The 24,410-nt window shown below is 39.1% G+C and overlaps 1 protein-coding gene and 1 pseudogene across 2 annotated transcripts in view; one reads left to right on the top strand and one right to left on the bottom strand.

The window, feature by feature from the left end:
* Window positions 1-24,410, top strand: part of SBF2 (SET binding factor 2) — a 485,581-nt gene that overhangs the window by 14,129 nt on the left and 447,042 nt on the right. The gene's annotated exons all lie outside the window — the stretch shown is intronic.
* On the bottom strand, window positions 5,232-6,143 carry LOC116865239 (annotated as a pseudogene).

The raw sequence follows: 24,410 nt of genomic DNA, 5'->3' as shown, positions 1-24,410 counted from the left end.
TCTGTCAAAAAAAAAAAAAAAAAAAAAAATCTTTAAAATGTTTTAACAAGGGGCACCTGGGTGGCTCAGTCCTGTAGCGTCTTCCTTCGGCTCAGGTCATGATCCTAGGGTCCTGGGATCGAGCCCCACGTTGGGGTCCCTATTCTGCAGGAGGCCTGCTTTCCTTCTCCCAGTCCCCTGCTTGTGTTCCTGCTCTCTCTCTGTCAAATAAATAAGTGGAATTTTTAAAAAAATAAATAAATGTTTTAACAACATTTAACTGTAATAGCTACAGTTTATTTATTTTTTAAAGATTTTATTTATTTATTTGACAGAGATCACAAGTAGGCAGAGAGGCAGGCAGAGAGAGAGGGGGAAGCAGGCTCCCTGCCGAGCAGAGCCCCTGATGCAGAGCTCTATCCCAGGACCTTGGGATCATGACCTGTGCTGAAGGTAGAGGCTTTAACCCACTGAGCCACCCAGGCACCCCTATAATAGCTACAGTTTAGATCTCCAGCATTATGAGTTTCCTAAGGCTGCCATAAATACATCTTGCAAATCTGGTGGCTTAAAACAACACTTACTCTTTCACAGTTCTGGAAACTGTAAGTCTGAAATCAAGGTGCTGGGAAGACAGTGCTCCCTCTGAAGACTCTAGGGAAGGATCCTTCCTTGTGTCTTCCAGTTTCTGGTGACTCTAGACTTTCTTGATTTATGACAGCATCACTCTGCTCTCTGCCTCATCTTTAGATGGCCTTCTTTTTTGTGTCTGAGTCCACATCTCCTTTTCCTTTTTTTTTTTTTAAAGATTTTAATTATTTATTTGACAGACAGTGATCACAAGTAGGCAGAGAGGCAGGCAGAGAGAGCGGAAGGGAAGCAGGCTCCCCATTGAGCAGAGAGCCCGATGCGGGGCTCGATCCCAGGACCCTGGGATCATGACCTGAGCCGAAGGCAGAGGCCCTAACCCACTGAGCCACCCAGGTGCCCCTAAATAAATAAAATCTTAAAAAAGACAATAATCATTGAACTTAGGGTGCACCCTAAATCCAGCTTGATTTCATCTTGAGATCCTTAAATAATTACATCAACAGAGACCCTCTTTCCAAATAAGGTAACATTCTGGGGTTTGGGTGGAATTTTGGGGGGACACTATTCAGCCTTCTGTATACATGATGGTTCATGAAGTTTTTATAATACTTGGTTTTGTAAGTATTGGGAAATGTGTCTGGATAGAGTAGTGCTAAATATAAGACAATTAAAAAGTAATTTTGTAATATATTATGCTTTTTAAAAAAAAAGACTATTTATTTGAGAGAGACAGCACAAGAGCAGAGTGAGGGATAGGGGGAGAAGAAGGCTCCTTGCTCAGCAGGGAGCCCAATGTGGGGCTCAATCCCAGGACCCTGGGACCCTTAACCAATTGAGCCACTCAGGTGTCCCAATATATTATGCTTTTAGAAGCCAGATAGAGTAAAAAAAAATTCTCACAACATTACAAATTAAAACAATATTCAATCTAAATATTTAGGAGATAATATGCTATAGAAAGGTCAGAATTCTTTGGAATACAAATATATAGGAATATATATATATATATAACATATATATATATAACTATATATATATATATATATATAACATATATATATACACACACACATTGCACATAGTTGTTAAAAAGGTTTAGATCGATGTATGTTCTTTATTCTAAATTTTACTTGTGCAGGGTTGCCTGGCTAGTTTAGTCAGTAGATTACGGGACCCTTGATCTCAGGGTTAGTTCAGTCCCCACATTGGGCATGGAGCCTACTTTAAAATAAATAAATAAATTTTACTGCTTATTCTCTCCATGTTATTGTCTTCGTAAAGTTAATCAATATTTTCTTTAGATGTGTCACATAGCTTACATTTCTTACTTTAGGCATTTCCTTTATAAGCAGGCTATCTGTTTGGATCTTCAGTTCATTTGTTAAAAAATATTGAGCATTTTCACATACATTATCTCATGGACTCTTCACAGTAACATGGTGAGTTCTACCCTGGGGTCCATCAAAGTTAAATAATTTGCTCACTTTCATACTGATTCTAAATTGAGGTAAATGGGATTAAGTGGGACTTGAAATTGATTTTTTGACTTTAAATAACAATTTTTCTTTGTAGATATATTGTAGGGACTGGGGAGTGAAGAAGAGTGAGGGAAAGGAATAGGCAGGGATTATCAGGTTAGGGACAGTAGTAGTGGCAAATGCACTGAAGTGATAAACTATGAGTAGATTCTCAATTTGGCTGAAATAGTGGGACTGGAAGAGGAGAACTGAAAAGTAATAATATTGGGGCCTGAACAGAACTGATAAGTATTAAATGAAAATTATATTAGAGCAGCTAAGACTTTTTTTTTTCTCAGCTATTTTCGTAGACCAATCACTTTTCATTGGATTTTTTTCTTGTCCTGCATTTTATCTCTGGAGTTGAAATAGTTGATATTTTGGAAAACAAAATTTGAAAACCTGTTACATAGAATGTTTAAAATTATATCTTTGGAAAAACTGGGGGAAAGTGCTTGCTTTCATAGGAAGCAGGTTAATTGCCTTTGATTTTAGACTCGTGGTCAGGTCTCCTTTGTAATCTGTCCATCTTGTTTTACTCATCTGCACTTTTTCTGACTGAGAAACAGAGTCAGTTTCTGATTGATCTTTTTCTGTTTGGCTCTTGAATTCTTTTGACCAGACGATTAGAAACTCTCCTCATCTATTTTTCTACTCAGGTTTTACCTCATACTGTCATGGTTCTAATACTCAGCACTTTCATGCTTTTACTCACTTCTCTGTTGCTAAATTGTTTTATATTTGATTTACTGCAGTAATACATACTTATTATAAATATTTTAAACATTATATGGGGCACCTGGGTGGCTCAGTGGGTTAAAGCCTCTGCCTTCGGCTCAGGTCATGATCCCAGTGTCCTGGGATCGAGCCCCACATCGGGCTCTCTGCTCCGTGGGGAGCCTGCTTCCTCCTCTCTCTCTCTGCCTGCCTCTCTCTGCCTACCTGTGATCTCTGTCTGTCAAATGAATAAATAAAATCTTAAAACAAAACAAAACAAAAAAACATTATAGAAGGGTGCTGAATCTTGACTGTAGTACCTCTCTCTTCAGACTTGTCACAGTTAATTTCATTCTAGGTATTTGTATAGAAATTTTCTAGTCCTAGAGGGAATTATGCTGAATGAAATAAGTCAATCAGAGAACGACAATTATCATATGACCTCCCTGATACAAGGAATTTGAGAGACAGAGGTTTGGGGGGTAGGGAAGGAAAAAGTGAAACAAGATGGGATCAGGAGGAGACAAACCATAAGAGACTTAATCTCACAAAACAAACTGAGGGTTGCTGGGGGGAGAAGGGTATGGAGAGGGTGGTTGGACATTCGGGAGGGTATGTGATATGGTGAGCGCTGTGAAATGTGTAAGCCTGATGATTCACAGATCTGTACCCCTGGGGCTAATAATATATGTTAATAAAAATAATTTTTTAAAAAAGTAAAAAAAAAATTAAACATAGAATTACCATATGAAAAACATTTTCTAGTTCTTTTTTATTTACTATTTTCTTACTGAAGTACAATTAACCAACAGTGTCATAACAGTTTCAGGTGTACAATATAATGATTCAGCAATTCTGTACATTAGTGCTTATCATGGTAAGTGTACTCTTAGTCTTCCTGGTCAGCAGTCTATGCCCCTTCCAAGTGGCAACCACTGCTTTGTTCTTTTCATTTAGAAGTCTCTTTGTCTCTTTTCTTCTTTTTTCATTTGTTTCTTAAATTCTACCTATGAGTGAAATCATATTCGTCTTTCTCTGACTGACTTACTTCACTTACTTTACCTTTATACCCTCTATGTCCATCCATGTTGTTGCAAATGGCAGGATCTCATTCCTTTTTTATGGCTGAGTAATATTCCATTTTATTTGTATATATATTTCTTGTAATACAATAAACTCCAGTCCTCTGAGGTTGGCAATGGAAGGAAAGCCACCACATGGTTGTTTCTTTCGTGTTCTTGTGGAATATCACTTTTTTCTTAACATTCTGGACCTTCCCATCTAGTCATTTTTATTTGCTCAGCCAGACACCTCTGAAATGAGAATTTCCTAAAGGCTGAAAACAAAACAGGAATAATGAAGTCAGAGAGCAACTTTCTTTCTTTCTTTCTTTCTTTCTTTCTTTCTTTCTCTCTTTCTTTTTTAAAAAGATTTATTTATTTATTTATTAGACAGAGATCACAAGTAGGCAGAGAGGCAGGCAGAGAGAGAGGAGGAAGCAGGCTCCCTGCTGAGCAGAGAGCCTGATGCGGGGTTTGATCCCAGGACCCTGGGATCATGACCTGAGCTGAAGGCAGAGGCTTTAACCCACTGAGCCACCCAGGCGCCCCAGAGAGTAACTTTCAAGTCAGTCTTCTGGTCTGCAAGGTATAGTTTAATACTGTTTGGTTTGTGGTCTCCCAAAGGGGATACTGTCCTAGCTGGTTTCTGGCCTGCCATCAGATAATAGAGGTCGTTTTTTCTTTTAATATGTTTCCTTAAGTCTAGGCCTTATATGGGGGTCAAATAGTCCATTCGTGTCAGATCTGTTTAAGGTACACTTTCCTGGTTCTAGTTTCCTGTCCAAGGATCTATCTCTTCTGGATGATTATGTCAGGACTGTGTTTTAGGAGACATTTCATTCTTTAACCACAGGCCTTAAACTATAGCACCAACTGGTCTGCTCTATTAGAATTCAGCATAGGAAAAGAATAATATAGCATATACAGAACTGTGGGAAGAAGGCATCTTTGTATTTGTACCTGTTTTCCACCCATGTTCTCAGCATTGACAAAACTTTGATGTTACCTAGAAACGTGGTCATAACATTCACCCACAACTCAAAGTGCAGCTAAACAAGCGTCACATTTTCTGTTACTTTTAAAAGAAAAAAAAGTTTTGTAGAATTATGTGTTCATATTTGTTTTTAATTAATGCTTTGTAATCTTTCCTGTTTGATTTTAATCTGAACAAATAATGATACCATTTTTATTACTCAGTAAGTATGAATGTTTGTTGAAGCAGTTTTTAAAAAACAATAGTTCAAATCCCCAAACATCTAAATCCTGGACTGGTTTAATTTGTACAGTTAAACTGAAATAATGTTTTCTAAAAGCTCTCCTATCACTTTTTTTTTTTTTTTAATAAAAATATTTTTTTGTACAGTTACTCACCACTGGATTTGACTTAGGCCTGAGAGAGAGTATCTCTGCCTTCCTGATTTTTCAGGTTATCATTGTAGATTAACAGAATGGCTCCCAGGAAGGTGACATATTCTTGGAAGTTTACCAATTGGTCCTTGTTCTGGTCCATGTCCTCCATCACCTTTGCAGTGTCCGCATTCTGCATCTTCGGGCCAGTGGTGAGCTCTTTCTGGATTAGCTCCTTTGGCTCCTTCTTGGTCAGGGTGTTCTTGTCCCTTCACTGCCTGAGTACTTGTGGAAGAGGGCCACAAGGAGGTCAGTGGCTTGATCCAGGGACAAGCCGTGGCTGCTTGCTGGGCTCAACAGGCAGCTAGGAGAACATTGGGGTAGTGTCAAGGGACCTCCTATCCCTTTCTTTTTACTCTCTTATGTTTCATCTCTCTCTCTCAAATAAATACATAAAATTCCTATTTATTTATTTATTTATTCTTAAAAAGATTTTATTTATTTATTTGCCAGAGAGAGACACAGCAAGAGAGGGAACACAAGCAGGGAGAGTGGGAGAGGGAGAAGCAGGCTTCCTGCGGAGGCTTGATGGGGCTTGATCCCAGGACCCCAGGATTGTAACCTGAGCTGAAAGCATATGTGTAACAACTGAGCCATCCAGGTGCTCTTAAATAAAATCTTAAAAAAACAAAAAACAAGAAACCGAAGTTGTAATCATCAACACAATATAGTACTGGCACAAACACAGACACATAGATCAAGGGACAGAACAGAGAACCCAGAAATAGACCCTGAACCCTATGGTCAAGAAATCTTCATCAAAGCAGGAAAGAATATCCAATGGAAAAAAGACAGTCTCTTCAACAATGATGTTGGGAAACTTGGACAGCCACATGCAGAAGAATGTAAGTGTACTATTTCCTTACGTCATACACAAAAATGGACTCAAAATGGATGAAAGACCTAAATGGGAGAGAGGAATCCATCAAAATCCTAGAGAACACAGGCAGCAACCTCTTTGACCTCGACTATAGCAACTTCTTGCTAGACATCTCCGAAGGCAAGGGGAACAAAGGCAAAAATGAACTATTGGAACTTCATCAAGATGAAAAGTTTTTGCACAGCAAAGGAAGCAATAGTCAACAAAACCAAAAGACAACTGACAGGATGGGAGAAGAAATTTGCAAATGACATATTAGGTAAAAGGTTAGTAGTATCCAAAATCTGTAAAAAAAACTTACCAAATTCAACACCCAAAGAACAAATAATTCAATCAATGACAGAAGACATGTATAGGCACTTCTCTGAAGAAGACATACAGATGGACAAGAGACATATGAGAAAATTGTAGATGCATCAGAATTTTGATGCACCAGTTTTGGTTTTCTTTTTCAGCATTCCTTTGACTATTCAAAGCCTTTTCTGGATCCATACCAATTTTAGGATTATTTGTTCCAGCTGTGAAAAAAGTTGATGGCATTTTGATAGGGATTGCATTGAATGTGTAGATTGCTATAGGGAGCATAGACATTTCAACAATATTTGTTCTTCTAATCCATGAGCATGGAACGTTTTTCCATTTCTTTGTGTCTTCCTCAATTTTTTTTCATGAGTGTTCTGTAGTTTTCTGAGTACAGATCCTTTGCCTGTTTGGTTAAGTTTATTCCTAGGTATCTTATGGCTTTGGAGAAATGGGACAGATGAAATAGGGGAAGGGAGGGGAAAATAAAATAAAATGAAATCAGAGAGGGAGACAAATTATAAGAGACTCTTAAGTATAGGAAATAAACTGAGGGCTGCTGAAGGGAAAGTGAGGGTGGTGGGGTAAATGAGTGACTGGCATTAAGGAGGGCACTTGATGTAATGAGCACTGGGTGGTATATGCAACTGATAAATCATTAAACTGTCTCTGAAACTAGTAATACACGATGTTAATTTATTTTATTTTATTTTTTATAATTTTTTAAAAGATTTATGTATTTGACAGAGGGAGAAAGAGCACAAGTAAGCAGAGAGGCAGGCAGTGGGGGGAAGCAGGCTCCCCACTGAGCAGGGAGCCTGATGTGGGACTCAATCCCAGGACCCTGGGATCGAGACCTGAGCTGAAGGCAGTCGCTTAGCCAACTGAGCCACCCAGGTGCCCCATGTTAATTGATTTTAAATAAAATAAAAAATAATAAAAATTGCAACACAATTAATAGTGCAAGTTTTGATTTCTAGAAGTGGAATTGCTGATCAAAGGATATGTTTATTTATATGGACATATGCTAATTTTTTCTCCAACATCCTTTTCTTTGGGAGGCATGTCTTCTCTTTCTTTTTAGTCCCAGGGAAAATGCTAGTCCTAGTTACTCCCACCCCCTATTTTAAACTGGGCTAATAAGAGCCATCTTTGGATCTTTTGGAAGGAACAAGACATTCTCTTTCTACAAGGGTGACTAAGGTTGGAGATTGTGACTTAGTTGGGGCTTCCGGTGTGTATTTTCCCTACTGTGTTTAGAGAGTCTGGCTGAATATTGAATAGAGCCAAAGATAGCCAAAGCATGAGAGAGAGAGAGAGAGAGAGAGAGAGCGAGCGAGCTTGGAAACATCACTAAAATTTCTGGTTCCAGCCATTCTTGAAATCCAAAAGAACATTAAAAAAAAAAATAGTTTTGAGGTATATTGCTCAGTTCTCTTCCAGAAAGACTGTTAATTCATACTCCCATTTTCTTCAGAGGGATTTTAATTAGAAAAAAATCACTTAATAAGATTTATGGCTTAAGCAGCAACAGAGTAAACTGAATAGCTTCATGTGGGTGAAAATGCTAAGGAACTGGAGCAGAAATATCAGATATTATACCTAACTCAAATTATGTCTCTGAAAGTTAGAGATTGCTACTTGTCTTTGGCCTTTATATGTCCTAAACATATTTAAAACTATTAATTTGAGTTCTGAAAATTATGAGCTCTTCCCTTTTGTATTTGTCTGATTTATCTAGACTGAGAGTTCCTTGAGGGCATGGCCCAAATAAATCCCAATATTCTTTGAATAGACAAATCTTTGAAACTGGAGAAAAAATCCTTTCAGCAGAGATACTTATATTGTTTTGTTTTTTCTTTTTAAAGATTTTTAAAAATAGGTGTACTTTCTTTTTCAAAAGATTTTATTTGATAGAAGACACAGCAAGAGAGAGAACATAAGCAGGGGGAGTGGGAGAGGGAGAAGCAGGCCTCCCGCGGAGCAGGGAGCCCGATGTAGCCCGATGTAGGGCTCCATCCCAGGACCTTGAGATCATGACCTGAGCTGAAGTCAGAGGCTTAACCCACTGAGCCACCTAGGCACCCCAGATACTTATATTGTTTTAGCAGACTACTTTACCTAATCAGAGGTGAATAATTATTTAGTTGGCATTTATCAAGTAGATAGATTTATAGAACTTTCTTTTTAATGATTTCCCTAATAGACTGAGTTAGGAGTAAGAATTTGTATCTTCCCATTTTCCATTGATGAGACCATCAGAAGTAGATTACTTCTTTTCCCTTGATCCGTTGTTTGTAGCTCTTTGTATATTTTATTAATTTACAAGGTCAACACTATGATTTGAAAAAACAATGTGTTTGGGAACTTGACATCTTAATTTATTTTCTCCTTTAAGCCAATATGCTATCAATTCACTTTTTTTAAAATATAGGCTTAAAAACATGAAATTGAAGATTTTTGTTTAAAGAAAATAGTTTTTTTTTTTTTTAAGGAAATAACTAGTTTTGGGGTGCCTGGGTTAAGCCTTTGCCTTCCGGCTCAGATTATGATCTCAGGGTCCTGGGATTGAGCCCTGCATGTGGCTCTCTGCTCAGCCTGGAGCCTGCCCCTCCCCCACCGCCCCCGCCTCCCTCTCTGCCTACTTGTGATCTCTGTCAAATAAATAAATAAAATCTTTAAAAAAAAAAAAAAAAGAAAATAACTAGTTTTGAGGCAAGGTTTTTTTTTTTTTTTTTAAGATTTTATTTATTTATTCGACAGACAGAGATCACAAGTAGGGAGAGAGGCAGGGGGAGAGAGAGGAGGAAGCAGGCTCTCTGCTGAGCAGAGAGCACAATGTGGAGCTCGATCCCAGGACCCTGGGATCACGACTTGAGCCAAAGGCAGAGGCTTTAACCCACTGAGCCACCCAGGCACCCCGAGGCAAGTTTTTAAGTGAAAAAAATCTGTTTATACTTAGTGACATCTGCTTGTAGGTAAAAATACATGCTTCATTTTTTCCAGCTTAAGCTAAGTCTAGCTACGTTTAGAGAAAGAAATCAAGTGTCAGAACAAGCTTGGAAAATAATAGTATGAAAATTAATTTGCAATGGAAAGTAGCAGTTGGGACTGGAGTGAATTTTACAAATGCTTTATATAATTGTCCCACGCGGTTGTATGGAATTTGAAAAGAATGCTACTTGTTTTTCTTTTGAGACAGCTATTTTACCAAATAATTGTAGCCTGCGTAAATCAGGATCCACACAGGATTAGATTAACAAAACTCATTTTTTAAAAAAAAGAGTTTATTTATTTGACAGACAGAGATCACAAGTAGGCAGAGAGGCAGGGAGAGAGAGAGGAGGAAGCAGGTTCTCTGCAGAGCAGAGAGCCCAATGCGGGTCTCAATCCCTTGGGATCACAGCTTGAGCTGAAGGCAGAAGCTTTAACCCACTGAGCCACCCAGGCGCACCTCATTTTTTTTTTTTTTAAGATTTTATTTATTTATTTGGAGGAGAGAGTGAGAGCATGAGAGAGGAGAAGGTCAGAGGGAGAAGCAGATTCCCCATGGAGCTGGGAGCCTGATGTGGAACTCCATCCCGCGACTCTGGGATCATGATCTGAGCCGAAGGCAGTCGCTTAAGCAACTGAGCCACCCAGGCCCCCAAAACTCATTTTTTTTTAAAGGAGGAACAAATTGAGAGGGAACAACAATAAAAATTGATTTAGATTGGTGAAAAACTGAAGGCTTTTGAAAACGCAAGTTAACTGTATTACTCTTCTGTGTCCCCCAAATTTTCTTTCACTGCTACTGTTCAGATTGTGTGTTTGAGAAATATGGTTGTAGAAGCATGAAGGATATTTGAAAACACTGTAGCATTTAATAAAGTTACCACAGTATGTTTCAGGAGATTATATGATAACATTCTCTGGCCTTTTTAAATTGAAGGATGGGATAGATAGTTTCCATTAATATGGCTGTCATTTATTAAATACCATACGCCAAACTTTATTTATCATTAATTTCTCTCAACAATACATAAGATAGGTGAGGTTACTGAGACTTGGAGACCTTAAGTAATTTGCTCAGGGTTATATAGCTGGGACTGGTGGCATCAGGTTCTGAATCCTGGTTGGTCGGTTGGTTGGTTTGTTTGTTTGTTTGTTTGTTTGTTTTTAAAGTCCACGGCTCATGTTCTTACACTGTGTGCAGTCCCCTGTTGAAGTTGGGGAATTCTTAGGTAAATATACTGTTTAGTTATTTGTTTATTTGAGAAGTGTTTATTGGCTCTTATGGGCCAGGCATCATGCTACAGCAAAAAACAAGCCAGGTACTGAAAGTTCTCTTTTACAGGTTCTTCCTTTTCTTTCTTTTTTTTTCTTCAAGAATTATGAGAAAGAGCACACAGGGAGGGGGAGAGGGAGAAGCACACTCTCCACTGAGCAGATAGCCCAACGCAAGTCTTGATTGCAGGACTCTGGGATCATGACCTGAGCCAAAGACAGACACTTAACCCACTCAGCCACTCAGGCACCCTCTTTTACAGGTTCTATTAATAGGAGTAGAGCATTTAGAAAAAAATCAGACCCTTCACCTTCAGAGAAAGATTAGCAGACTTTCATAAGTGAATTGTCAGATGGCTTCCTTTAAGCCAGTCAGTCAAATGTCTATTGAGTGATTGGTCGGGTTGGGGTGTAGATGTTGGCCTTGTTCTTGAGGAATTTGTAATTTTGTTACGCTTGATCAGTCTCACTAGCAGAGAAATGGAAACATTACTTAAAAGACTCACATCTGGGGCGCCTGGGTGATTCAATGGGTTAAAGCCTCTGCCTTCAGCTCAGGTCATGATCCCAGGGTCCTGGGATCGAGCCCCGCGTCAGGCTCTCTGCTCGGCGGGGAGTCTGCTTCCCTTCCTCTCTCTCTCTCTGCCTGCTTCTCTGCCTACTTGTGATCTCTGGCTGTCAAATAAATAAATAAAACCTTAAAAAAAAAAAAAAGACTCACATCTGTGGCATCTGGGTGGCTTAATTGGTTAAGTATCTGCTTTTGGCTCAGCTCATGATCCAAAGGTCCTGGGATCGATTGAGCCCCACGTGGAGTTCCCTGCTCATCCAGGGAGTGTGTTTCTCCCTCTGCTCCTCCCCCTGCACCTTCTCTCTCTCTCTCTCTCTAATAAATAAATAAATAAATAAATAAAATCTTAAAAAAAAAGGCTCACATCCTTATCAGTATGAAACCTACAAAATTTGTAATCATTAGGCTTTTTGGACAGCCTTCAGACATCAAGAGGATACTAGCAAGGGTATGTAGGTCAGGACTAGGAGGTGGAACTGCCTACAGGAAAAAAACATCCACCTAAGTCTTAGAGGAGTTGGAAATTCAGCATTGTTGAGTAAATATCCTTTGCTCTTCCAAACCTTTTCACGTTGGTCATTCACTCAAATCAGAAACTTGCCACATTTTTCCTTTTTTTCCTTCATTTTCACTTAGAAGTGTTTTATTTTTCTTAAGTTTTTCTCACATTCCTCTTTTTCTTTCTGTTTCTACAGTCACTGCCATAGTTCAGGTCCTTTTCCATTGCTATAAAGAGCACTCTCTTTTGGTAGAGGTTTGACTGCCTTTAGTAGAGATCTAATATAAATTTCCTCAACAATATAGAAATTTGGGGGGCGCCTGGGTGGCTCAGTGGGTTAAAGCCTATGCTTTCGGCTCAGGTCATGATCCCGGGGTCCTGGGATCGAGCCCCGCATCGGGCTCTTTGCTCAGCAGGGAGCCTGCTTCCTCCTCTCTCTCTGCCTGCTTCTCTGCCTACTTGTGATCTCTGTCTGTCAAATAAATAAAATCTTTTAAAAAAAATGTCTTCATGTTTAAAAAAAAAAAACAATATAGAAATTTGGGACTCCTGGGTGGCTCAGTCGTTAAGCGTCCGTCTTTGGCTCAGGTCATGATCCCAGGGTCCTGGGATCAAGCTTGCATTGGGCTCTTTGCAGGCAGGAAGCCTGCTTCTCCCTCTCCCACTCCCCCTGCTTGTGTTCCTGCTCTCGTCTCTCTCTCTCTCTCTCTGTCAAATAAATAAAATCTTAAAACAATAAAAAAAACCCAATATGGAAATTTATTTCTCTTTCACGTAAGGTCCTGGGTCTAGACTGTTTGGGTTTGTATAGGCTGCTTCCAGCTTTATGTTTAACATCTTAACCCTGTCACATCTGTGTGCTGAGTAAGAGGATGGACGAAGTGGAGAAGAGGGATGACTCCTTCCCTTTAGGCCCACATCACCTCCTTTGGTTGAAAGTTAGCTGAAGGGATACTGAGAAATGTGATCGTATCCCTACTTAAAACTGGGGTTTCTGTCAACCACCACCATCACCACCACCACCATTATCATTGTAGCTATTAGGAGGCAGCTAGTGATCTGCTATAGGAATGTACTTATTTCTCTTTTTTGGTTAAATTCTTCTCTGGCTAGTTCCATACTGCTACCAGAGTAGTTTTTTTGGGTGCAAAAAGGTGCTTTTATTATAGCACGGGACACAGGACCCATGGGCAAAAATTGCTAAACTGTGATTACGAGGAGAGATTGATTATATACTTTTTTTTTTTTTAAGAGCCTCTACAAACTTTTTTTTTTTTTTTAAGAGCTGATTATATACTTTTAAGTTGTTTATAGGGGTAGGGTAGAGATAAAGGAAGTTTCTAAAGGGATTTTCATATGTTTTTTTTTTTTTTTTTTAAGATTTTATTTATTTGTCAGAGAGAGAGGGGGAGAGAGAACAAGCACAGGCAGACAGAATGGCAGGCAGAGGCAGAGGCAGAGGGAGAAGCAGGCTCCCCGCCGAGCAAGGAGCCCGATGTGGGACTCGATCCCAGGACGCTGGGATCATGACCTGAGCCGAAGGCAGCTGCTTAACCAACTGAGCCACCCAGGCGTCCCGGGATTTTCATATGTTAAAGAAGACTTACAATCCTGGAGATAAAACGAGAGTAATTTTTTCCTTCAATAAAATGGTCACGTCACTGTGTTTAATCTTTCAGTAGTTTGGCTTCAAATTCATACCTACGATGCCTTATGGTATTTCAAGTGTCATTGGCAGAGGACATCTGAAATCTGCTTTACCTGTATCTTACAGTCATGGTGTCCTGCATGACAGGGCTATACTCTCTACCAATGATTGGTGTCTCCTGGTCCTCTAAGGCCTCAGTGCTCTGTCCTTGACTGAGACATCCCTAGTTACTATCATCCCAGGCTTACAGAAGATAAATTGATTTGTACAGTCACACTTCAGTAGGTGGTTAAGAAATTCAAACTCAGGTTGTCTGACTCAAGAATTTATGCTCAGGTGTGACCAACCAGTTATATTACCTCATGCATATCCTCACTGAAAAAATACAAAACAGAAGAGGACACAATTTGAGAAATTAGAGATGAAATAACAGTAACAGTAATAGTAATGGTAGTCTCTGTTTCCTAAGATTGTTGAAGATTAAATGAACTCATAAACAGGGTCTTCTGCCTAGCAGAAAAAGTACTTTAAAGTGGCATTTGTTATTTTTACATTGATGTGTTTTACCTAGATGTATATAATATTTAGGCATATTTCACAAAATTTCAGCTGGATATGGTTTTTATTGAGTTCCCTGGATCTTCTCATATTAATTGTCCAGGGATACGGGTAGTTTAACATATTTAAAAAACAGATACTTGGGGTACCTGGGTGGCTCAGTTGTTAAGCGTCTGCCTTGGGCTCAGGTCATGATCCCAGGGTCCTGGGAAGGAGCCCTGCATCGGCTCCCTGCTCAGCCAGAAGCCTGCTTCTCCCTCTCCCCGTCCCCCTGCTTGTGTTCCCTCTCTTGCTGTGTCTCTCTCTCTGTCAAATAAATAAATAAAATCTTAAAAAAAAAAAAAAAGATGCTTTTTGTGCTGATTATTTTGCTGACTTTTGTATTTGGCTATAATGCTCTTCTAGAACTGTATCCTATTCATTTGTCTTTTCCTTCCTTCCTTTCTTTCTTTTTTAAAATTCCTGGTCCCTAGTAAAATACCTGGCACATAAAAGACCCCCTATTAAATATTTGTGAAGTGCATTTTGAATGAACAATTTACTTACGTCAGATGGTAGCCAGGATGCCATCCTCCCCCCGCCCCCGCCCCGCACCTCGCAACAGGCACTTTCCCTAAAATGAGAACTTCTAGTATAAAGATCAGATCTTTAACCACTATATCATTTATTCTTGGGGCGCTTGGATGGCTCAGTGGGTCAAGCCTCTGCCTTCAGCTTGGGTCATGGTCTCGGGGTCCTGGGATGGAGCTCCTCAGCAGGGAGCCTGCTTCCCCCTCTCTCTGCCTGCCTCTCTGCCTACTTGTGATCTCTCTCTGTCAAATAAATAAATAAAATCTTCGGGGCGCCTGGGTGGCTCAGTGGGTTAAATCCTCTGCCTTCGGCTCAGGTCATGATCCCGGGGTCCTGGGATCGAGCCCTGTGTTGGGCTCTCTGCTCTGTGGGGAGCCTGCTTCCTCCCCTCTCTCTCTGCCTGCCTCTCTGCCTACTTGTGATCTCTCTCTCTGTCAAATAAATAAAATCTTAAAAAAAAAAATATTTAAAAGAAAATAAAAAAAATCGTTTATTCTAATTTTTTTCCTGATAAGCTAAGTTTAGTTTTCCTGAAGTACTTTGATTATTAGGGTTAGAGATGAGGGAGACTGATCACTATATAAATTACTGATGGGAGTAGGGGGAAAGATCATGGCTGCTGGCTATTCCTTTCTCATTATAAGTACCCTGGAGCCATGAAGAGGGGAGGATGGCTGTAGAACCATCTTTGAATTTAACTATGTTAAGTGTTAAAATCTCCAAGCTGTCTACTATTTCCAAATGTCCCATAGTAGACTTTACCTAAGATGGAAGCACAGTCATATAAACATCTTGAATTATCTTATAGTGTTATTTTTTAATATTAACTTTATAAATCATGAATTTTTGGGTAGTTATCAGGTTGTTGTTTAAGACTTATTTGGGTAACTTTTCTCAAGTAGTGGTTGAGTTATATTATTATTATTATTTTAAAGATTTTATTTATTTATTTGACAGACAGAGATCACAAGTAGGCAGAGAGGCAGGCAGAGAGAGAGGGGGAAGCAGGCTCCCTCCCGCTCAGAGAACCCGATGCGGGGCTCGATCCCAGGACCCTGGGATCATGACCTGAGTCAAAGGCAGAGGCTTTTAACCCACTGAGCCGCCCAGGTGCCCCGAGTTATATTATTTTTGAATGTTAAATACTTCCTTGGTTTTTAGGGATAATAGACGTTCAAGTATTCCCTTACTTTTCCCATGAGGATTTTTGAATATGTTGAATGTGTTCCAGAGATTTTAATTTCAGCCAGGATAAATTTTCCATTTGATATGTCATATTCTTCTTTTTAATATCGTCAATATAGTTTAACAAAATTAAAGCTAAAAATGATACATCAGTAGGTGCAAAAAAAAAAAGCATTTGACAAAACTCAACATTGGTTTATGATAAAAACTCTCAACAAAGTGGGTATAGAGAAATTGTACTTCAGTATACTAAAGGCCATATATGACAAACCCAGAGCTAACATGCTCAATGATGAAACCTTGGGGCGTCTGTCTGGCTCGGTTGGTAGAGCATGTGACTCTTGATCTTGGGGTTGGGAGTTAAAGCCCCATGTTGGGAGTAGAGCTTACATTAGAAAACAAAACAAAGCTGAAAGCTTTTCCTCTAAGATCAGGAACAAGACAAGGATGCCACTTTTATTCAGCATAGTATTAGAAGCCCTAGCCATAGCAATAAGGCAAGCAAAAGAAATAAAAGGCATTGAAATGAGAAAGTAAGGGGTAAAACTTTCAATATTTGTAGATGACATGATACTATTCATAGAAAATCCTAAAGTCTCTGTCAGAAATCTGTTAGAACTAATAAATGAATTTAGTAAAGTTGCAGGATACAAAATCAATATACAGAAGTTTATTGCATTTCCATACACTAATGAACTATCAGAAAGAAAAAAATAAGAAAGCAGTCCCATTTACAATTGCATCAAAAGAATAAAATACCTAGGAATAAATTTAACCAAGGAGGTAAAACACCTGTACACTGTAAGCTGTAATACATTCATGAAAGAAAATGAAGACACAAATAAATGGAAAGATATTTTGTACTCAGAGTTAATATTGTTAAAACTGTCCATACTATCTAAAACCATCTATAGATTCAGTACAATTTTTTTAAAAGATTTTATTTATTGGACAGAGAGAGAGAGAGAGCAAGCATATAATCAGGGAGAGCAGCAGGCAGAGGGAGAGGGAGAAGCAGGCCCCCGTCAGGGTGGGGAGGATTGATCCCAGGGCTTGATCCCAGGACCCCAGGATCATGACCTGAGTCGAAGATAGAGACTTAACTGACTGAGCCACCCAGGGGCCCCTCAGTGCACTTTTTATCAATATTTCAGTGACATTTTTCACAGAACTAGGACAAATAATTCTAAAATTTGTACAGAACCATAAAAAATGCCAAATAGCCAACACAGTCTTGAAAAAGAACAAAACCAGATATATCACATTCCTTGATTTCAAACTCTGCTACAAAGCTATAGTAATCAAACAGTATGGTATTGGCATTGTAAATAGACATGAAGATCATTGGAACAGAGCTGAGAGCCTAGAAATGAAACTCACACATATATGGATAATTGATTTATAACAAGGGAACCAAGAATGCACACTCCCTCTGCCTGTTTTCCCTCTCTTGCTGTGTCTCTCTCTGTCAAATAAATAAAATCCTAAAAGAAAAAAAAAAAAAAAAGAAAGAAAGAAGTGCTTGAGAGGATATGGGAAAAAGGGAAGCTTTGTACACTGTTGGTGGGAAACAGTATGGAAATTCCTCAGAAAATTAAGAACAGTCTACCATATAATTCACCTATTACACTTCTGGCTATTTAAGGAATATGAAAACACTAATTCAGAAAGATAAATGCACCCCTGTGTTCATTGCAGCCTTATCTACAACAGCCAAGATGTGGAAACAACCTAAGTGTCTATGGATGAATGGATAAAGAAAATGTGGTGTACATAGAATGGAATATTATTCAGCCACAAAAAAGGAAATCTTGCCATTGTGACAACATGGATGGACCTAAATGAAATAAGTTAGAGAAAGACAAACATAATATGATTTCATTAGTATGTAGAATCTTAGAAAACAAAATGGACAAACAAAGCAACATAGAACCTCCTAGATACAGAGAAGAGACTGATGGCACTAGAGGGGAAGGGAGTTGGGAAGTGAGCAAAATAGATGAAGAGGTCAGTTTTATGGTGGTGGTTGGTAATTAGATTTTTGGTGGCGATCACTTTGTAGTATATATAGATGTAAAACTGTAGTAAAGTTAGGGTGCTTGGATGGCTTACTTGGTTAGGCATCCAACTCTTGATTTCGGCAGGGATTGTAAACTCAGGGTGTTGAGATTGAGCACTGTGTTGGGTGTGGAGCTTGCTTTGGATTCCTACTCTCTCTGTCTGCTTCTACCCCACCTTGCCCCTCCCTCTCTCTTTCTGCCTGCCTGCCTGCCTGCCTTCCTCAGAGAGAGTGCAAGCAAGGGGAGTGGCAGGCAGAGGGAGAAGCAGGCTCCCAACTGAGCAAGGAGCCTGATATGGGACTTGATCCCAGGACCCAAGGATCATGGCTCAAGCTGAAGGCAGATGCTTAACCAACTGAGCCACCTAGGCGTCCCTCCCCTCCTCCTCTTAAAAAAAAAAAAAAAAAAAAAAATTTGTGTGTTATTTTGTACCCCTGAAACTTACATAGTGTTATATACTAGTGTTACTTAAATTAAAAAAAAAACAACTTTTATGAGAAAGAACATGCAGTGTTCTTTGGCCTAACTAATTTCTAGAGATAAGCTAATTTTTAAATTGTGTATTTTAGAAAACCTGAATTCTGTAGAAATTAAATGAATGAATAAAATGAACATTATTTGTTATTTATATAGAGCATGTAACCTGATAAACACACAGAGGCAGGGACGCCTGGGTGGCTCAGTTGGTTAAGCGGCTGCCTTCGGGTCAGGTCATGATCCCAGAGTCCTGGGATCGAGTCCCACATTGGGCTCCTTGCTCGGCAGGGGACCTGCTTCTCCCTCTACCTCTGCCTGCCTTTCGGCCTACTTGTGATCTCTCTCTCTCTTTCTCTGTCTCTCTGACAAATAAATAAATAAAATCTTTAAAAAAAAAAAACCACACAGAGGCAGAGATATGTATGCTAAACTTTGCACACATGCCTGCATGTGTGTATATGTACCCTATTAAAGTATGAATCTGTGACATATGTATAAATGAAGTTCATAATTTACTCCATTAGAAGTTATTGCATTTCTCTTAATAATAGTAATTGACATTTTAGTAGTTTGAATTAATCATAGTTACCATTAATGTTTTAAGAGTATAAGAATCAATGGATAAAGAAGACGTGATACACACACACACACGTACGTATACAATGGAATATTATGCAGCTATCAAAAAATGAAATCTTGCCATTTGCAATGATGTGGATAGAACTAGAGGGTATTATGCTAAGCAAAATAAGTCAATCAGAGAAAGACAATTATCATATGATCTCACAAATATGAGAGATTTGAGGAATAAGACAGAGGCTTATAGGGGAAGTGAGGGAAAAATGAAACAAGATGAAACCAGAGAGGGAGACAAACCATAAGAGACTCTTAATCTCAGGAAATGAACTGAGGGTTGCTGGAGTGGAAGGGGGTGGGAGGGTTGGGGTGCTGGGTGATAGACATTAGGGAGGGTATCTGCTATGGTGAGTGCTATGAATTGTGTAAGACTGATGAATCACAGACCTGTACCCCTAAAAAAAATAATACATTTTTATGTATTTATTTATTTGACAGAAATCACAAGTAGGCAGAGAGGCAGGTAGGTGGGTGGGTGGGGGGAGCAGGCTGAGCAGAGAGCCTGATGCAGGGCTCGATCCCAGGACCCTGAGATAATGACCTGAGCTGAAGGCAGAGGCTTAGCCCACTGAACCACTCAGGTGCTCTGAAACAAATAATAATACATTTATATGTTAATAAGAAAAAAGAGTATAAAAATCATTCTTTTATTCATTCATGCAGGACAGTGAGGGCAGCCCCTCTAAATAGAAGTAAATAATAGTTTCTTTCAGAGTTATGTGATGATAGGTCAGATAAATTAAAAAAAAAACTTGTTTGAGTATTTATTTGCTATATCTGATATTTCTAGCTTCATGTCTTTTGGGGATAAAAATGTGGAGGGGTACCTTGGTGGCTTAGTCAGTTAAGTATCTGACTTTTAATTTTGGCTCAGGTCATGATCTCAAGGTTGTGAGATTGAGCCCCATGTGGGGCTCTGTGCTGGGCATGGAGCCTGTTTAAGATTCTTTCTTTTAAGATTCCCCAAGGGGAACCCTCCTACACTGTTGGTGGGAATGCAGGCTCCTGCAGCCAGTCTAGAATACAGTATGGAGGTTCCTCAAAAAGTTGAAAATAGAGCTACCCTATGACCCAGCAATTGCATTCCTGGGTATTTACCCCAAAGATACAAATGTAGTGATCCGAAGGGACACTTGCACCCCAGTGTTTATAGCAGCAGTGTCCACAATAGCCAAGCTATGGAAAGATCCCAGATATCCATCAACAGATATATGGATAAAGATGTGGTATATAGGGGTGCCTGGGTGGCTCAGTGGATTAAGCCTCTGCCTTCAGCTCGGGTCATGGTCTCAGGGTCGTGGGATCGAGCCCCGCGTCGGGCTCTCTGCTCGGCAGGGTGCCTGCTTCCCTTCCTCTCTCTCTCTGCCTGCCTCTCTGCCTACTTGTGATCTCTGTCTGTCAAATAACTAAATAAAATCTTTAAAAAAAATGTGGTATATATATACAATGGAGTATTACACAGCCATCAAAAATTTAAAATCTTGCAGTGTGGATGGAGGTAGAAGGTATTATGCTAAGCAAAATAAGTCATTCAGAGAAAGGCAGTTATATGATCTCAGTGATATGCAGAATTTAGGAAACAAGGCAGAGGATCATAGGGGAAGAGAGGAAATAATGAAGCAAGATGAAACCAGAGAGGGAGACAAACTCTTAATCATAGGAAACAGGGTTGCTGGGGGTGGGAAGGGGGATGGGGTGGCTGGGTAATGGACATCAGGGAGGGTATATGTGGTGGTGAGTGCTGGGTGTTGTGTAAGACTGATGAATCACAGACCTGTACCCCTGAAACAAATAATACATTATATGTTAATTAAAAAAATAAAATATTACTGTTCAGTGTTACCAAGAAAAAGATTCTCTCCCTCTGTCCCTTCCCCTACCTTCCCCCTCTGAAAAAAAATCTAGAATCATTAAAATTACTATAAAATATGAATGATATATGTGCTTATTTCCTTTTGTCCCTACCTAAATGTTGATTTTTTAAAAAAAGATTTTATGTATTTATTTGACAGAGATCACAAGTAGGCAGAGAGGCAGGCAGAGAGAGGGAGGCGGGAAGCAGGCTCCCCGCTGAGCAGAGAGCTTGCTGTGGAGCTCATCCCAGGAGCCCGAAATCATGACCTGGTTGAAGGCAGAGGCTTAACCCGCTGAGCCACCCAGGTGCCGCTAGAGCGAAATATTCTTTTGACCTTTTTTCTTTTGATGTAAAATTTATGTTTAATGAGATACACATCGTCTTAAAGTTTACATTTTTAGAAATTTTATACACTATATAACCCAATTCCTTATCAAGATACAGTATAGTACCATTTTCTTAAAGTTTTCCTTTATGCCTGTTTCCAGTCCATTCTTGCCTCTGTCCTCCTAGGGGCAATAACTGTCACTCTTTTTATTTTTTTTCCATCATGGATTAATTTTGTCCATTCCAGAACTTCATATAAGTGGAATCATATAGCATATACTCTTTTATGTAATTCTTTCACTCAGTATGTTTTTGAGATGTATCCAATTTGTTATTTCTATAATAAGTTTCTTCTATTTTTTGCTGTAATATACAACAGTTTAACCCTTCTGTTGATGGATACTTGGACTATTTCCAGTTCTTGGCTATAATGAATAAAACTGCTATGAATATTCTTGAGTCTTTTGTGAAAATATATTTTCGTTTCTCTTTGGTGGTAAGTATTTAGCAATTGAATTCTGAGTCATAGGTAAGGAATTCTAAGCATAAGTATATGCTTAATCTTATAAGAAACTGCCACATCTTTTCCCAAAAGAATTGTAGCATTTTATTTCCCTACCAACACTGTATGAGAATTGCAGTGATTCTACAATCTCATCAATACTTGTAATTGTCAGTCTTTTTAGTTTTAGCCATTCTGTGATATGTTTTTTCTTTTTTTTTTAGATTTTATTTATTTATTTGAGAGAGAGACAGTGGGAGAGAGCATGAGCAAGGAGAAGGTCAGAGGGAGAAGCAGACTCCCCATGGAGCTGGGAGCCCGATGCGGGTCTCGATCCCGGGAGTCCGGGATCATGACCTGAGCCGAAGGCAGTCGTCCAACCAACTGAGCCACCCAGGCGTCCCTGTTTTTTTTCTTTTTGTGAAGAGTTTTATTTACTTATTTGTCAGAAGGAGAGACCAAGGAGGGAGAGCGGCAAACAGAGGGAGAAGCAGGTTCTCTGCTGAGTAGGGAGCCTGATGTGGGGTTTGATCCCGTGACCCTGGGATCAGAACCGGAGCTGAAGGCAAGACACTTAACTGACCGAGCCACCCAGGTGTCCCTATAATACGTGTTCTAATATATCACTGTGGTTTTAATTTCTAGATTTCTCCAGTGATAGGATAACATTGGTTATTCTTGTGCTTATTGGTAAAGTGTTCAAATCATTTGCCCATGTGAACATTGGATTGTCATTTTGTTATCGACTTGTTACTTTTATGTGGTGGTACTCTAGTATTAGATTTTTCTTCCCTTACCAGAGTGTGCCTTTAGTGGACACAGATTCAATTACCTGTAAAAGATCATTAGTCTTATTAAAATAAAAATAATGTAGACTTTTAATGTTATTAGCATATTGTGGGTAGTGAGGGTAAATTATGAAAGAAATTGTGGACTTGCAATATTTTGATTTGATTATTATTTTTAGAAGATTATTTATTTATTTTTAAAGTGTTGTGTTTTTGTTTTTTTTAAAGACTTTATTTATTTATTTGACAGAGAGAGATCACAAGTAGGCAGAGGAGGCAGGCAGAGAGAGAGAGAGAGAGGGAAACAGGCTCCCTGCTGAGCAGGGAGCCCAATGCAGGACTCCATCCCAGGACCCTGAGATCATGACCTGAGCTGAAGGCAGCGGCTTAACCCACTGAGCCACCCAGGCGCCCCTTAAAGTGTTTTTTTTTTAAATGTATTTGACAGAGAGAGACACAGCGAGAGAGGGAACACAACCAGGGGGAGTGGGAGAGGGAGAAGAAGGCTTCCCGGAAGCTGACCAGGGAGCCTGAAGCGGGGCTCACTCCCAGGGCTCTGCGATCATGACCAGAGCCAAAGGCAGATGCTTAAAGACTGAGGCACCCAGGTGCCCCTTGATGTGATTTTTAAAGTGATCTAACTAATGTCTTTGCTATGGAACTGGAGAATCCAAACTATCCAAATCAGAGGAGAATGATACAGATACGTCTTAAAATAAGTATGAACTGGGGTGCCTAGATGGCACAGTGAAGTGTCTGCCTTTTGGTTTCTGCTTAGGTTTTGATCTCAGGGTTGTGGGATTGAGCATCACATCAGGCCCCTGTGCTCAGTGCAGTCTGCTTAAGATTTTCTCTCTCTTTCAGATGAATAAAGATTTATTTAAATCTTAAAAAAAAACTATGAGTTATTCTTAGGAAGTAAATAACTAATTGAATATATGAAGTTTATCTAATATGGTCCAGGCATTATTGGGGTTATGGTAATGAGATGGTAATGAGTGAATGGTAATGAGATCACTTGTTTCTGCATTTGAAGTTGCTTGTTATTAAACGTCCTCAGGAGAAGCTACTATGTATTTGTTCTCTTTGTATTTCTTGTTGTTTTAGTAGGTCTACAAATTGATTCTAGTTATAATAATCTTAGAATAAAAAAAACTATTATTTTATAAAATGGGTTTATTTTGTTGTCTTTTAAAAGTTGTTATGTTTTGGACTCTTAAAATGTTGATGGTTTAGATAAGGTATATCTGGTATTGATATAACATTTTTACCCTGTTGTGGAAAAATCATTTCATTAGGATCAGAGATATTTTCTGAGTATTTGATATTATTATTTCTGCAAATTGTACAAAGGGTGAGAGATTCTCTGCAGTTAAGGCATTGTGGCTACAGTGTTCTTGTAAATTTTTTATTTATTTTAGTTTTTTTTTTTTTTTTGTACTAGTAATTTTCTAAAAAACAATATTTATCAGATTTTTACATCCAGAAGTAAGATTTTCTTTTCTTCTTTCTCAGTTATGGTCTAAAGATAAGATTTTTTTTCCTTTTTTTTTTTTTTTTTAAATTTAAGTAATCTCTACACCCAGTGTGTGGCTTGAACTCACAACCCTGAGATGAAGAGCTGCACCTTCTTCTCACTGAGCCAGCCAGGCACCCTTAAGGGACAGCATATTTTGAGTGAGAGGAAAAGAAGTACATGCAAAATAATAGTAATAGCTAACATTTATTCAGTGCTTACTAGATATACAAACACATTACAAACATCTCATTTAATCATAGTTTACTGATGTGGAGATGCTCCAATTATTTCCATTTTACAGATGGAAATTAGAGGCTTTAGGTAACTTTTTTTTTTTTTTAAGATTTTATTTATTTATTTGACAGATCACAAGTAGGCAGAGAGGCAGGCAGAGAGAGAGAGAGAGAGAGAGGAGGAAGCAGGCTCCCCGCTGAGCAGAGAGCCTGACTCGGGGCTTGATCCCAGGACCCTGAGATCATAACCTGAGCCGAAGGCAG

The sequence above is a fragment of the Lontra canadensis genome, unplaced genomic scaffold, assembly GCF_010015895.1.
Source record: "Lontra canadensis isolate GAN:19392208 unplaced genomic scaffold, GSC_riverotter_1.0 scaffold7, whole genome shotgun sequence".
Lineage (NCBI taxonomy): Eukaryota > Metazoa > Chordata > Mammalia > Carnivora > Mustelidae > Lontra > Lontra canadensis.
This window is presented reverse-complemented; position numbering and strand designations above follow the sequence as displayed.